At 49.4% G+C, this 13,599-nt stretch overlaps 1 long non-coding RNA gene across 1 annotated transcript; it reads right to left on the bottom strand.

Annotated features, from left to right (window-relative positions):
* Positions 1-895: 895 nt before the first annotated feature.
* Positions 896-9,177, bottom strand: LOC133227634 (uncharacterized). Its single transcript, XR_009729895.1, has 2 exons — positions 7,471-9,177; positions 896-3,955 (listed from the first exon to the last, which is right to left on the bottom strand). It is a non-coding gene; the product is annotated as an uncharacterized LOC133227634 (long non-coding RNA).
* Between the last annotated feature and the right edge of the window lie 4,422 nt (positions 9,178-13,599).

Below are 13,599 nucleotides of genomic sequence, written 5' to 3'. Positions count from 1 at the left end.
GTTGTGTTCCTTTTATGGTCTCCTGCTTGTAGATGTCTTCATGATGCAACTTTGTTTTATTAGGGCTCACCAAGAGGAAGGGCCGTCATTCACTGTTTCACTAGAACACACATTCCCTGAGGGTAGAGGTGCTCTGTTTGTTCCCATCTGTGTTTCCAATCTCCCAAACAAGTTCTCAGTATATATATATATATATATATTTTTTTTTTCTAATTTATGACCACACTGCATGGCATGTGGGATCTTAGTTCCCTGACTAGGGATCGAACCCATGCACCCTGCATTGAAGCATGGAGTCTTAAGCACTGGGCTGCCAGGGAAGTATCTTAAGTAAATACATGTTGATTCAACTGACAGCTCCATCAACTGCTGCCAAATCTAGTTATTGACTCTGACTCCCAACATCTGTTAAAGTAAAGAAACACCCCTGTGTGTGATGAAGCGCTGCTGATTTCTGGTGGGTGTTTTGTTTGGTCCAAACTTTAGACTGTGTGGGACATTTCTAAATGTGGGGCAGGTTGGGGTAACTTCTTTTCCTATGAAGTCCTGTGTTCTTTTGTGCACAGTATATAGTGGTTAATGAGAGTGAACCTTTGTTTGGGGGATTTGCTATACGTCAGGAGCTGTGCCAAGAGCTTAGTGCATCACCCATTTTAATCTTTATAACAAGCCATATGAGGTAAGCGCTATCATTATCCCCATCTCACAGATGAGGAAATGAGGCGTGGACTTTTCCAAGGTCACATACCTGCCGGGTGAGGATCCGGGAATCTCAATACAGGAAACACGTCTCTGAAACCAATGTTCTTGCCCACTGTGTTATAGTCCTCCCTGAAATAAATAACGATGTTTGGGCCAATAGATTCTGCAGGGGAAATGAAGCCAGACATATATCCTGTGAAATTGTTTTCCATTTTTTAATTGTGGTAAAACAAATAAAATTTACCATTTTAAGTGTACAGTTCAATGGCATTAAGCATATTGACATTGTTGTGTAACCATCATCACCATCATCACACATTTCATCTCAAACTGAAAGTGCATCCTCTCTAAACAACTCCCCTTCCCCTCCCCAGGCCTCTGGCAACCAGCATTCTGCCTTCTGACTCTATGAACTTGACTGGGTACCTCGTGTAAGTGGAATCACACAGGCGTTGTCCCTATGTGTCTGGCTTATTTTGCCTGGCCTGATGTCCTCAAGGTCCATGCATGCTGAAGCATGTGTCAGAAGCTCCTTCCTTTTTAAGGCTGAATCCTATTCCATTGTACGTATAGACAGTTTTTGTACTTCCATCCATCCTTCCAGGGACACTGGTTGTCTCCAGCTTTGAGCTGTTGGGAATAATGCTTCTGTGTACATGAGCGTAAGAAGCATGTTTCTACTGAATTGACTAAGAAAGGAGAGGCCTCATGGGTTCCGGTCAGTGGGGATCCCCGGGGCTGAGCCGATGGGGAGGCAGCCTTGTCACCCCACCTCAGCTTGCAGCCTGGCTCCTCTGGCGTCCGCCACCGCCGGTGATCATCCTGTCAGGCATCTGCCTCTCCACCAGCTTCTGGTTTTTTCCATCCTTCCCTTCATCCTTCCCCTGGAAGGAGGACCCCAGTTACCCTCTGGAGGAGCACACCTCCCCCACTCCTAGATCATGAACTTCAGGTGAGGGAGTTGAATCCAGTTTGTCCCTGAGGACAAATACTGGATTTTATTGTCTCATTCCACTGCTCTACTTTCCACCTTCTGGCACCTGAAAGCCCCTGTTCTCCTGGAATCCAGGCAGAGGGGAGCCCCGGCAGTGCATGGATGCTAAAAGAGTGTCAGCACAGGATCTGGACTCTTGATGCCGAGAGGTATCAGCTCCAGGGCTTCCTAGTGGCGGCTGCAATTCTAGCGCCAGGCCCAGCACTGCCCCCATCCCCAAGAGGTGCCATTCAAAGAAGACTAAGAGATCTGTTTACACTCCATCTGAGCTGCTCTTGTTTCCTTTGCTGATCTCTCTCTCTCTTTTTTTTTTTCGTCTTCTCTTCTCTCCAGAACATCTCCGATAGGTGGGGACCAAGTAAAGGGAGTTTGAACATTTCTGACAGGCACAGTTCTTAGAAACTTAAAAAAAAAAAATTTAAACAAAAGTTCCAAAAACATACTGTTCTGCCTTAACAAAGGAGTCTGTCAGATGCGGATCTCCAGAAATTCACCAGGTTAACTTCCTCAACGCTGGCGTAGCTAAGAGGCAGGGGACTGGCTGCAAAGGGGCACTACTCCAGGAAGGGAGACTGTGCTCTCTCTGCACCTGCTGTTCAAAGGCCATCTTGTTACACCACCACTGTGTCTGTCCTTGTGAAGAAAGGGCAGCAAGTTGCACCCCCTTGCCACCCCAGGGCAGTCTGTTCAGCATTTGGGGGGCACCTGTTATGCGCCATACCCTTGCTCTAGGGCTAGGAAAGCAGACAAACTCCCCGCCTTGCAGGAGCAGTTCTAGCCCAGAAAAGCTGATGAATGTAAAAGGAGTGACACCAGGAGAAAGGGCTCTGGAGAAAAGGAAAGGAAATGTGTGGTGCTGGGGGACTGTCATTTTCAACAGAGTGGTCCAAAGAGACCTCACTGGGAAGAGGACACTGGGGCAAGACCTGAAGGAGAGAAGGACGCTGTGCTGGCGAATGTTCTAGCAGAAAAGGTAGCATGTACAAAGGCCCTGAGATGGAAGCCAACAGCGAGGAGGCCAGGGTGGCTGGAGCCAAGTGAGCCTGGGGCGTGTGGCAGGGGATGAGGCCAGTGGAGGGTGTGGGGGTGGCTTTGTGTATCACTGTGAAAGAAGGGAAGCCACCGGAAGGTTTAAAACAGATCACTGACAAGACCTCAAGTTTCAAGAAGAGAAAATCAGTTGGTGGCTGTGTAGAAAGCAGCCTATGGGCAAAGGCAGATGCAGGGTACCAGTTAGGAGGCTGTTACAATAATTCAGGCAAGAGATGGCAGCAGGGAGGGTATCAGTGGTCAGATTCTGGTGTGCAGCATTTCGGAGGTAAAGCTACCAGGATTTCCTGACAGGTTAGATGTTTGAACACGGAGTATAAAAGTATGAAAGAGCCTGGGATTAGATTTCAACAAGCCTGGCTCTAGTTCTGGCTCTGCCTCTTGCTAGCTGTGAGACAGGATAAGCAAACCAGCCCCTTAGATCTCAGCTTCCTTATTTGTAAAAAGGAAGTGAGAAATATCTGCCCCTTTACCGGTGGGGCAGGTCTTTTTTTTTTTTTTTGAGAAGATCAAAGGAGAAACGTGGGTGACCTCTCACTGTAAGCTACAGAGTGCAATGAAAATAGAGAGGTCATTTATTCACCTGCTGTTGAGTTTCTGCAACAAACAAACAAACAAACAAAACCAACCCTGATGATTAGTTTTCTCAACACGGAGAGAGCATTTCTCTCCATCAGCAGAGTTTCTTATCTGGGGGAGGGGCTGCCAGAGGGATCAGCCTCCTCTCTCTGCCTTCCCTCTGGGTGCTGGTATGCTTGGGTTGGGGACTGTCCCCTCCCTATAATCTGCCAGAGGTGCCACAGACAACTGTGTAGGTTGTGCCCTGTCTGAGGGCTCCCGGGTGAGATGTGGTGGTATAGACATCCAGCCTGTGTGGGTCCTGCTTCAGACCTTGTACCCTGATGGGGGGCTGCATCTTCTGGGAATGTTCTTCATTTTGTTTAATTTTTTTCTCGAATTTGCACAGGACAGCTGCTGCTGCTTTTAAGTTGCTTCAGTTGTGTTTGACTCTTTGTGACCCTCCACGTTCCAGGCTCCTCTGTCCATGGGATTCCTTAGGCAAGGATACTGGAGTGGGTTGCCCTCTTCCAGGGGATCTTCCCAATCAGGGATCGAACCTTCATCTTTCAGTTCTCCTGCATTGGCAGGCGGCTCCTTTACCACTAGCACCACCTGGGAAGTCCAGCATAAGACAGAGGACCAGGCTACCTGAAAGAAAGTGAAGTCACTCAATTATGTCCAACTCTTGGAGACCCCATAGACTGTAGCCTAGCAGGCTCCTCCATCCATGGGATTTTTCCAGGCAAGTGTACTGGAGTGGGTAGCCATTTCCTTCTCCAGGAGATTTTCCTGACCCAGGGATTGAACCCTGGTCTCCTGCATTGCAGGCAGATTCTTTAACAGTCTGAGCTACCAGGAAAGCTCCACCCTTCCCTGGTAGGGACCAATAAAGTAATTTCCTTTTGTGTGTGTGTGTGTGTGTGTGTGTGTGTAGGTAAGCCACATTTTTTCTTTTTGCAATTTGCTGCAAAAGTCCTTATTGTACAGACAGTTCAGAGAGGGCCTCTGCCCATTAGCGATGTTGCAGAGTGAGGTTACATGGGCCACTGTGACCTTCACCTGATATAAAGCACAAGGCTTTGGCTGCTACCACTGGTAAAGCTGGAGTTGCAGTGGATAATGGTGAGGAATGAGAATAAGGATCAGCAGCTTGTCCTGCCTCGGGAGGGGGTGGGCTGGCGGGTCACATGCTGGGACTGCCTCCTAAGATGCCTGGGGCTCCTCCTAGGCCATCAGCCTTCCCTGGCGCCTGGCTTGCACTCCCTGCCTCCCTGACTCCCTCTCTCTGTGCCCTCTGCTCTCTTTCCGCCTTTTCTACCCCTCCTGAAATCCTGCCAATCCCTCAAGGCCCACCTCGAATACCACCTGCCCTTGTCACCCCACTGGCGTGTCCCCAGCCCACGAGTCCTCTCCCTGTGGCGGGGACAGCACTGCATAACCGGGAGGCCAGGCTCGCTGGAGGCAGGAGGGCTGCGTCCTGGCTCTGCAGCCTTCCAACTGCGTGAACTTGGGCACACCACTCCACCTCTGTGAATCTGACTGTCCTCATCTGTAAATTGTGAAGGATACTCTACCTTGAGACTATAGACAACAAAGGACCTGGATGTAAGGCCCCAGAAGGGTAACAAGATTCCTGGAAAGGCAGGGGGCAGGTAGAGAGTCGCAAGTCACCTGCTCACAGAGCTCGGTGCTCTAGCTTGGGAAGCAGCCGTGCAGGGATTCCCGCAGGCTCCTCCTCCCCTAGAGTCCTCTGTGGGCCAAGGCAGGATGGAGACAGGTCCAGGTGAGATGGGTATGCTGTGCCCTGAGCTGTACATGCTCAGCGGTAGGGCACTTGCACCCCACCTTCCCTCTCGCCTCCTGACCTCACTCGAGAGGGCAGATTCCGCAGGGGACAAGGGTGGATTCTTCCTCATCCTGTGAGCTGGTGAGCCCAGCCCTGGAGGTGGCCTACAGGTGGCTCTTTAATTGTATTGAAAAAGTAGAGTGTTTTCCCTCCCTATCAAAAAATAAAAAAGCAATAAAGTCGAAGATGGAGGAGTAGAAGGCGGTGCATTGGGAATAAGGAATCTTAGCCACTAGACCACCAAGGAAGTCCTGGTGATGTTTTGAATACTGGGTCAAAGCCCCATTATTGTGGGTACTGTTTCGAATCCTTGGATAAGAAAGGAAAGGACAGACTGGCCAGTTGTGACTGCCTGTCGCTTCACCCTGGTGTGTGCTCAGGTCCAGACCAGCCGCTAATCTGAGGAGGGAGGTCAGGGCCAGACCAGAGGGCAGCAGACAAGGGAGGGGCAGTGGAGATGCCCCACAGCCCTAGGAAGACCCTGGGTCCTGGGAGGGCAGGGATTAGGGTCCCCCTGGAGGAAATGGCATCCCACTCCAGTATTCTTGCCTGGAGAATCCCACGGACAGAGGAGTCCATGGGGTCACAAGGAGTTGGACACTATTGAAGCAACTTAGCACGCAAACACGGAGGAGACTCAGTGGAGGTGGTGTGGAAATGGGGTGATGAGGAATGAAGGAAAAGCAGAGAGGGCGGAGAGAGGAAAGGGGCCTCTCCCTGTTCTAAACACCAAGCCCAGTAGGAATCCTTCCAAGTTCTGTTCCGGCCCCTCCATTCAGGGGGCTGCTTGCAGGATGCCCTCCCACTGCTCGCTGAGTCAGACTCGGACGTCCCCCTCTGGGCCCCACTTCCTCTCCCATCGCCCTGCTGCTGGGCCTCGAATTGGGTGTTGTCCTTAATGAGTCTCTGCAAGACCCCCGAGCCCCTTCTCCACGTCCTGGGGTGGGTACCCTTTGTTGTGGGCTGACCACCATGCCAGGCACTGTGCAGATGGGCCCCCATGCAGTGCCGCAGGGGTGCCAACTATATCATTTTCTTTCTGGCAACATTTTGGATCATTACAAGTGTCTTTGAAAAGCAACCTTTTAATTATAGGATGAGTGCTGCCCATGGGAAGGGGCGTTTCCCAACTGCTCCAGGAACAACTTGGCAGGAGGCATTTCCAAGGGAAGCACAGAGCAACCAGGGCCTGTGGCTGTGACAGACCCGGTGTCTGTCCAGACAGGAGCCTAGGCCCAAAAGAGGGGCTCCCAGGGGAAGAGCAAGGGCCCCTGAGGCAAATGCCCCCTTGCTCACCAGTTCCCTTGCATCCAAACCTCCCCGCCCCCAAGAAGTCCCTTTGGCCATAAGCCAAAGGTTGGGAGGGCTTCCCAGGTGGCGCTAGTGGTAAAGAACCCACGTGCCAATGCAGGAGACTTAAGAGACGCGGTTTCAATCCCTGGGTTGGAAAGACCCTTTGGAGGAGGGCATGGCAACCCACTCCAGTACTCATCCCTGGAGAGGACAGAGGAGCCTGGCAGGCTACAGTCCATAGGGTCACACAGAGTCAAACATGACTGAAGTGTTTGAGCACTCATGCTAAGACATGAGTTGGGAAACTCATGGGAACTAAAGGTTGGGAACTAGGGTCTCTGAAGACATAGTGCCCTCCCCGTGAATCAGAATATTCTCTCCACTCCATACAAAATGGCACTGTCTTCCTGGAGCTCTGGGGCTGATGTGTTTTGACATGTGCTAACCTAGCCATCAATGGCTTTCCTGCGTGTCTCAGGCCTGCCCCCCCGCGCCCCCCCCCAACCTCTTCTCTTTGTTTTCAGAAACCAAACAGAGCCAGGCAGGCCAAAACCAGGAGGGGGGCTTCCGGGAAACATCTGGGGCGGCCGGGCAGACATGAGCTGTGACCCTGGCTCACTGAAGAACTCTGTGTGGCCTTCAGAGGCTAGCCCACTCCCAATCCCTGAGAACTCCACCTCCTGGGGTTTTCCCTGAGCTGGCTGACTCCCTGTCCTGGGAGTCGGGTGTTTATATTAATATCCCAAATGCTAATTAAGATCAAAGTGACTCTGCTGTTCACCTGGGGGATAGAAGTCTGGACAGGTGACACAGCCTCTGCCAGCCCTCCACGGACCCCAGCCTGTGAGAGCTTCTCACTGGGAACCATCAGCATCATAGTCGGCCTTGGGGGTGCGCTTGGAAACTAGTTAAAAGTGTATGATGAGAAACTTGGGAGCAACTCAGTTAACAGATGATACTCAGATGTTTCCTCAAACAAGCGTGGTAGAACCACTCCCAGTCTCCATTGTCTAGTCTCATTTACCTGCTGAGCCAGGTGCTGCGGGGGGCAGGCAGAGGGCCCAAGGGAGGCTGTTCTCTCTCCCTCTTGATGGTCCCTGAGATTTTGGAAGCCAGTGAGGTTCACCCTGCCTGTGTCCTCAGAATGCCTTCGATGTGACTGTCATAGAGTATAACTCTTGTGGCTCCATCATGATGTTCCATTCCATCAAACTTCAGTATTTTTATCCTTAATTGGCATGTCCTCACTGAAACTCTGTGGTCTCTTCTCAAGCAATTTTCCAGCAACAAAGTTTTCCTGGCTAGCCGGTAAGCAGTACTTTTTAAGCATTTGGGTTGGCACGGATCTAGGTGGCAATTTCGACCATCTGTGAGATTACCTGACAGGTTTTCAAGATCAAGCAGATCCACAGGCTTAAACAGGCAGGTTGTCCCTGAAATGCACGTGGGGAGGGGCTGGGGTACCCATGTTTCCTCCATTCCTATAACCACTGCTCCATGTGCTTTTCATTCAAGTCAAACCATAGGGAGAACTTAGTTTTTACAGAAAAGCAAACTATTAAAAAAAAAATCAAATTGCATTCTTGTAAACACTCTTCCAACTATGCTGTTCTGAGGACAGGGTTACATTTCGGTGACTCTTTGCAAAGGTTTATGGTTTTACCAGCTGCCAGGACCTGGGTGCTTCTTGGGAGGATAAAGGCTGGCTCCACTCCTAAGGTGCCGACGGTAAAGGCTCCACTTTGCTGCCAACTTCGACCCATCAGCCTCCTCTAAGACAAACTTCCGGATTTTCATGTTGCAACACACTCCAAACCGCAGAGGTTATGACTTCTCTGTTTCTTCTTTCCTGAACCACCAGGCAGGGCAGCAAGCCCTGCCCACTTCCTGCTCACGTGTTGGGTCTGCAACGACCTTTTACTCCAGAATGTGAAGTCAAAAGCAAGCCCGGAACAATAGCCAGGCGACTCTGTGAGGCAGACACTCCAGCCTGGGCACCGACTCAGGATTGCCTTAACTTCAGAACAAACTGCAATTAGTTATGTAACAAATCCCAACCAGTCTCACAAACTCCAGACTTTAGGAATGCAATATGGATTAACTCTATGCTTAGGCATAAAGATGTTGATTTTCTATCTCTTGCATTTCTTTTTTTCTCCTGGGGGTGTAGCTGAGGCTCCCAGGGGAGCTGTAAGAGAAGGAACTTCTGATAGGAGCAGACAAGGAGAGTTTGAAGGCTGGATTTTGTGACATCAAATAGCCCTGCAGGGGGCTGGGTGTTTGTTGTTACAGAGAGCACAGCCTGAAAAGACAGCTGTGCCAAACAGCAGGCAACTGATTGGGTGTGTTCAGCGCACTGTGCACAGCCCTTTTTGTTGTTTAGCTGCTAAGTTGTGTCTTACTCTTTGGAGCCCCATGGACTGTAGACCTCCAGACTCCTCTGTCTATGGGATTTCCCTGGCAACAGTACTGGAGTGGGTTGCCATTTCCTTCTCCAGGGGCTCTTCCCATCTCAGGGATCAGACCTAACTTTCCTGCATTGGCAGGTGGATTCTTTATCACTGAGCCACCAAGGAAGCCCATGCACAGCTCCAGTTGCCAGCAAACAGGGCAGATAACGAGATCACATGACAAGTCCTAGCTTTCCTGGAGCCTACAGTTCATGAGCCAACACCCACACATCAAGCCACCACCCTCACTGGGTATATAATTACTGGTTTTAAGGGGTGGAACAGACTTACCACCAAGGACATCTTGTTTCCTGTCCCGAATCTCTGGAGACCAGTTGGGATTTCAGCCGCTCTTGGCTGGCCTCTCTTGGCCCCTCATAAGTCACCATGGGCTCCAAGTTAGGCAGCCTTTGTCTCTCTTCCCAGCTGTGCCACTTACTCCCTGTGTCAACCTGGCAAGCCAGAGAACCCCTTTTCCAGTTTCTTCACCTGCAATATGGGTATACCATTTCCCCCTTCACAGGATTTTTGGAAGGATTAATAGAGCTATGTGCACACAAGATGCTGGCACCTAGCAGAGTTTTAATGAGTGTTAGGTAGATCTCGTACGTATCTTTGTAGTCCCAGACATTGGCTGGCCTGTGGTGAGCTGCTGCATTTCTGTGTGCAGGACAGAGGGTGGGTCCAAGCACTGACCTAACTCCACACATTTCCTTATTCTTTTCTTGCCTCCTGTATGTCCTTTAAATTAATCATGCCTGGATATACAACCCCCACCCCCACTGCTGAACACATGTGTGGGTGACCTTGCCCTCAGCTAGCATTCTGTCACCTTCCTCCCCTCATGCAGTAAGGGCACCGAATGCTAAGGGGCAGCACCACTGGACCGTGACTTGGGCAGACCCCGAGGGTCTGGAAACTCTCTGAGCTGGTAGGACCATGTCACTATAGCAACCACAGAGAAAATGTAGTGGCACATTCTCTTTCTCTGGTCTTCTCATTCTTTCCTGCCCGTTTTTGTTCCACGTGTGTGTGTGTGTTTTCATCTTTTGTTTATCCATTCAAAAAACCATGGACCTGTACCATGGCTAGGACACAAAGACTACTAAGATGATGAAACAGTGCCCATCCTCAGTTTGGAGTGAGAAGTCAGCAAACACATCATGCTGAGTGACATGTGATGGAACCAGTTATGAGTGAAGGACATGTAGCATTAAGTCTTTGTTAGCTAAGACAAGCGGAGAAGGCAATGGCACCCCACGCCAGTACTCTTGCCTGGAAAATCCCATGGATGGAGGAGCCTGGTGGGCTGTAGTCCATGGGGTCGCTAAGAGTCAGACACGACTGAGCGACTTCACTTTCACTTTTTCACTTTCATGCATTGGAGAAGGAAATGGCAACCCACTCCAGTGTTCTTGCCTGGAGAATCCCAGGGACAGGGGAGCCTGGTGGGCTGCCGTCCCACCAGGGGTCACACAGAGTCGGGCACGACAGAAGTGACTTAGCAGCAGCAGCAGCTAAGACAAGCCCTTCTGCTGGCTGCGCTGGGTCACATCTCCACCTGACAACCCTCCATCTCCACCTGACAGCCCTCCATTTACACCTGACAGCCCTCCATCTATACTTGACAGCCCTCCAAGGGCTCTGGCCAGTCTAGGCCGGGGACTGTCTGCAGTGCTTCCCCAAATATCTTTTAAAAAAAAACATTTTATTATTTATTTACTCAGTTAATTTTTGGCTACACTGAGCTTTCATGGCTGCAAGAGGGCTTTCTCTAGTGCAGCGAGAGGGGGCCGTTCTCTAGTTGCAGTGCATGGACTTCTCACTGCAGTGCCTTCTCTAGTTGCGGTGCACGGGCTTCTCACTGCAGTGCCTTCTCTAGTTGCGGTGCACGGGCTTCTCACTGCAGTGACTTCTCTTGCTGTGGGGCACAGGCTCTAGGGAGCACGGGCTTTAGTAGTTGTGGCGCACACCTACAGCTTGCCCCGAGGCAAGTGGAGTTTTCCCAGACCAGAGATCGAACCCATGTTCCCTGCACTGGCAGGCGGGTTCTTAACCACTGGACCATCAGAGAAGTCCCCAAGAGCATCTTGACAGAGCGCCCTTTCCTCCACCTTGGGACCAAGATGGAATCTTCAGGCCCTGGTCATGCTGGAGTGATTCTCATGTGATTTAAGCCTGTTTTGTTCTTCCTATTTAGAAACTTCAAACAGGCAACAAAGGGAGTCAGATATTTTTTTATTCTCTCTGAACTCTAGTGCGTAACAAGTTGAAAACTTTCCAGCCCCTTTGCTTTCGGTTTCATCTGTCCATAGCGACAAGGCTCTAGAAGGGTTCCTAGACTGTGCACCACCTACCCATGCCAAGAATGGCACAGACAATCCAGACTTCTGTCTTGAAAGTGCCCCTGGCAGCCCATCCATTTCTAGCTACTTTTTAAACATCTTCTGCTCCATCCTCTTGGTTTGAGGATTATAAATTGACCTCTTCTTGGAAGAAAGAAGCAGAATTCTCCCCTGCCACAGCTGGTTGAGGCAGAGCCAGTAGAGGGAGCTCAGGGAGGTCATTAATTATTAACTAAGTGTATCCAGAATTTCTAACATTTGGCACATGGACAACAGGAGCGAACATTGAAAATAATCCAAATCTTACCGAAAAGGAGTGAAACTTGTCATGAAACACTCCTGAGCCTGTGGCCGGATGACAAAGAAAGTTCACAGTGCCATGGGCATCGATGGGCACGTGATTTTCAGGAGTGCTCAGTTGGATTGCTGAACCTGGGACGTGCCATGCCCCAGGCCAGCCCTACTCTACTAGAGGCGAGTACTTTCCTCAGTGGACACCAACCTGTGGGTAAGATCTCAAAGGCATTGGTGTGAATTCAGGGAGTATTCCTTGCAAAATCTACCTAAAGGTAGAAGACGTGGCAGCTGCTATGGAAAACTGCACAAAGGTTCCTGAAAAAATTTAACAGAATTACCATATGATCCAGTAATTTTACTTCTGGATATGTGTATGTGTGGTAAGTCGCTTCAGTCGTGTCCGACTCTTTGCGACCCCATGGACGGTAGCCCACCAGGATCCTCTGTCCCTGGGATTCTCCAGGCAAAATACTGGAGTGGGTTGCCATGCCCTCCTCCAGGGGATCTTCCCGAACCGAGGATCAAATGCATGTCTCTTAAGCCTCCTGCATTGGCAGGTGGGTTCTTTACCACTAGTACCACCTGGGAATCCCAAAACTTAAAGTAGGAAGTCGTATACGTCTATACCCAAATTCAGAGCAGAAATATTCACAATAGCCAAAAGACGGAAGCAACTCAGGAGTCCACTGATGAGTGAATGGGTAAACAAAGTTTGGTATATACATACAATGGAAAATCATTCAATCTTAAAAAGGTAACCAGTTCTGACATATGCTATAATGTGGATGAGCCTTAAGGACATTATTCTAAGTGAAATAAGCCAGTCACAAAAGGACACATACTTTGTGAATCCACTTATATGAGGTATATGCTGCTGCTAAGTCACTTCAGTCATATCTGACTCTGTGCGACCCCATAGACAGCAGCCCACCAGGCTCCCCTGTCCCTGGGATTCTCCAGGCAAGAACACTGGAGTGGGTTGCCATTTCCTTCTCCAATGCATGAAAGTGAAAAGTGAAAGTGAAGTTGCTCAGTCGTGTCTGACCCTCAGCGACTCCATGGACTGCAGCCTACCAGGCTCCTCCACCCATGGGATTTTCCAGGCAAGAGTACTGGAGTGGGGTGCCACTGCCTTCTCCAATGAGGTATATAGAATAGACAAATTAATGGAGACAGAAAGTAGAATGATGGTTATAAGGGACTGGAGAGGGGGGAAATAATTATTTAATGGAAACAGAGTTTCCATTTGGGAAGATGAAAAAAAGTTCTGGAGACTGAGAGAGTTAACTTAGGGAGGTTGATAAGGAGTCCAAGCCTAAGGCCCCTTTAAGGAGGAGGTAAACGTTCCTTCTTTTTCACATTCTTTTGCCTTAGACAACTGGGCCTTGTAGGCAGCAGTATCTTTTATTCAAGGACATACTTTTTTTGAGCTTTGGATGAATGTTATGGGAGAAGGCCTGGGTAAAACTTCCACAGCCTTGAGCTTTGGGTTAACCTGTTCCTTTTGGCTAATCTCGTGCTGATGTCATCCCTGGATGTGTGTTACAGGAAAGGGTCTGGGCGAAATTCTCACAGCCTTGAGGTATTTTTTATCTATTCTCAGCAGCTAGTCAAGAAGTATATAAGGCTTAATCTAGCGAGGTGGATACTCTCCGTCCTCCTTCTGATGTCTATGCCAGAAGCTTTTTCTGTCACTTTCACTTTAAATAAAATCTACACAAAGCACAGAGTGACTGAGACTGTCTTCGGTCCTGGAGTTAAATCTTCTTCAGAGACCATGAATACAGCAGCATCGTTCACCATAAGTTATCAAGCTGAACGGTGATGATGGGTGTACAGTAATGTGAAGGTACTTAATGCCATTGAACCGCACACTTAAAAATGGTTAAGAGGAAACATTTTATGTTATATGCATTTTACCACATTAGAGAAAGGAGCAAAAAGCGGTAGTACTTATAAATATTACTGATTATTATTAGTGAGCAAAGGATTTTCAAAGTAACTGGCAGAATTTATACTTCCCTTTGGATGTAATAAGAAATAAGAATTCCCTAATTTGAC

This window comes from Bos javanicus, chromosome 16 (assembly GCF_032452875.1).
Source record: "Bos javanicus breed banteng chromosome 16, ARS-OSU_banteng_1.0, whole genome shotgun sequence".
NCBI classification, from domain to species: Eukaryota; Metazoa; Chordata; class Mammalia; order Artiodactyla; family Bovidae; genus Bos; species Bos javanicus.
The sequence above is the reverse complement of the archived record's forward strand: the minus strand, read 5'-3'. Positions and strand labels throughout refer to the sequence as shown.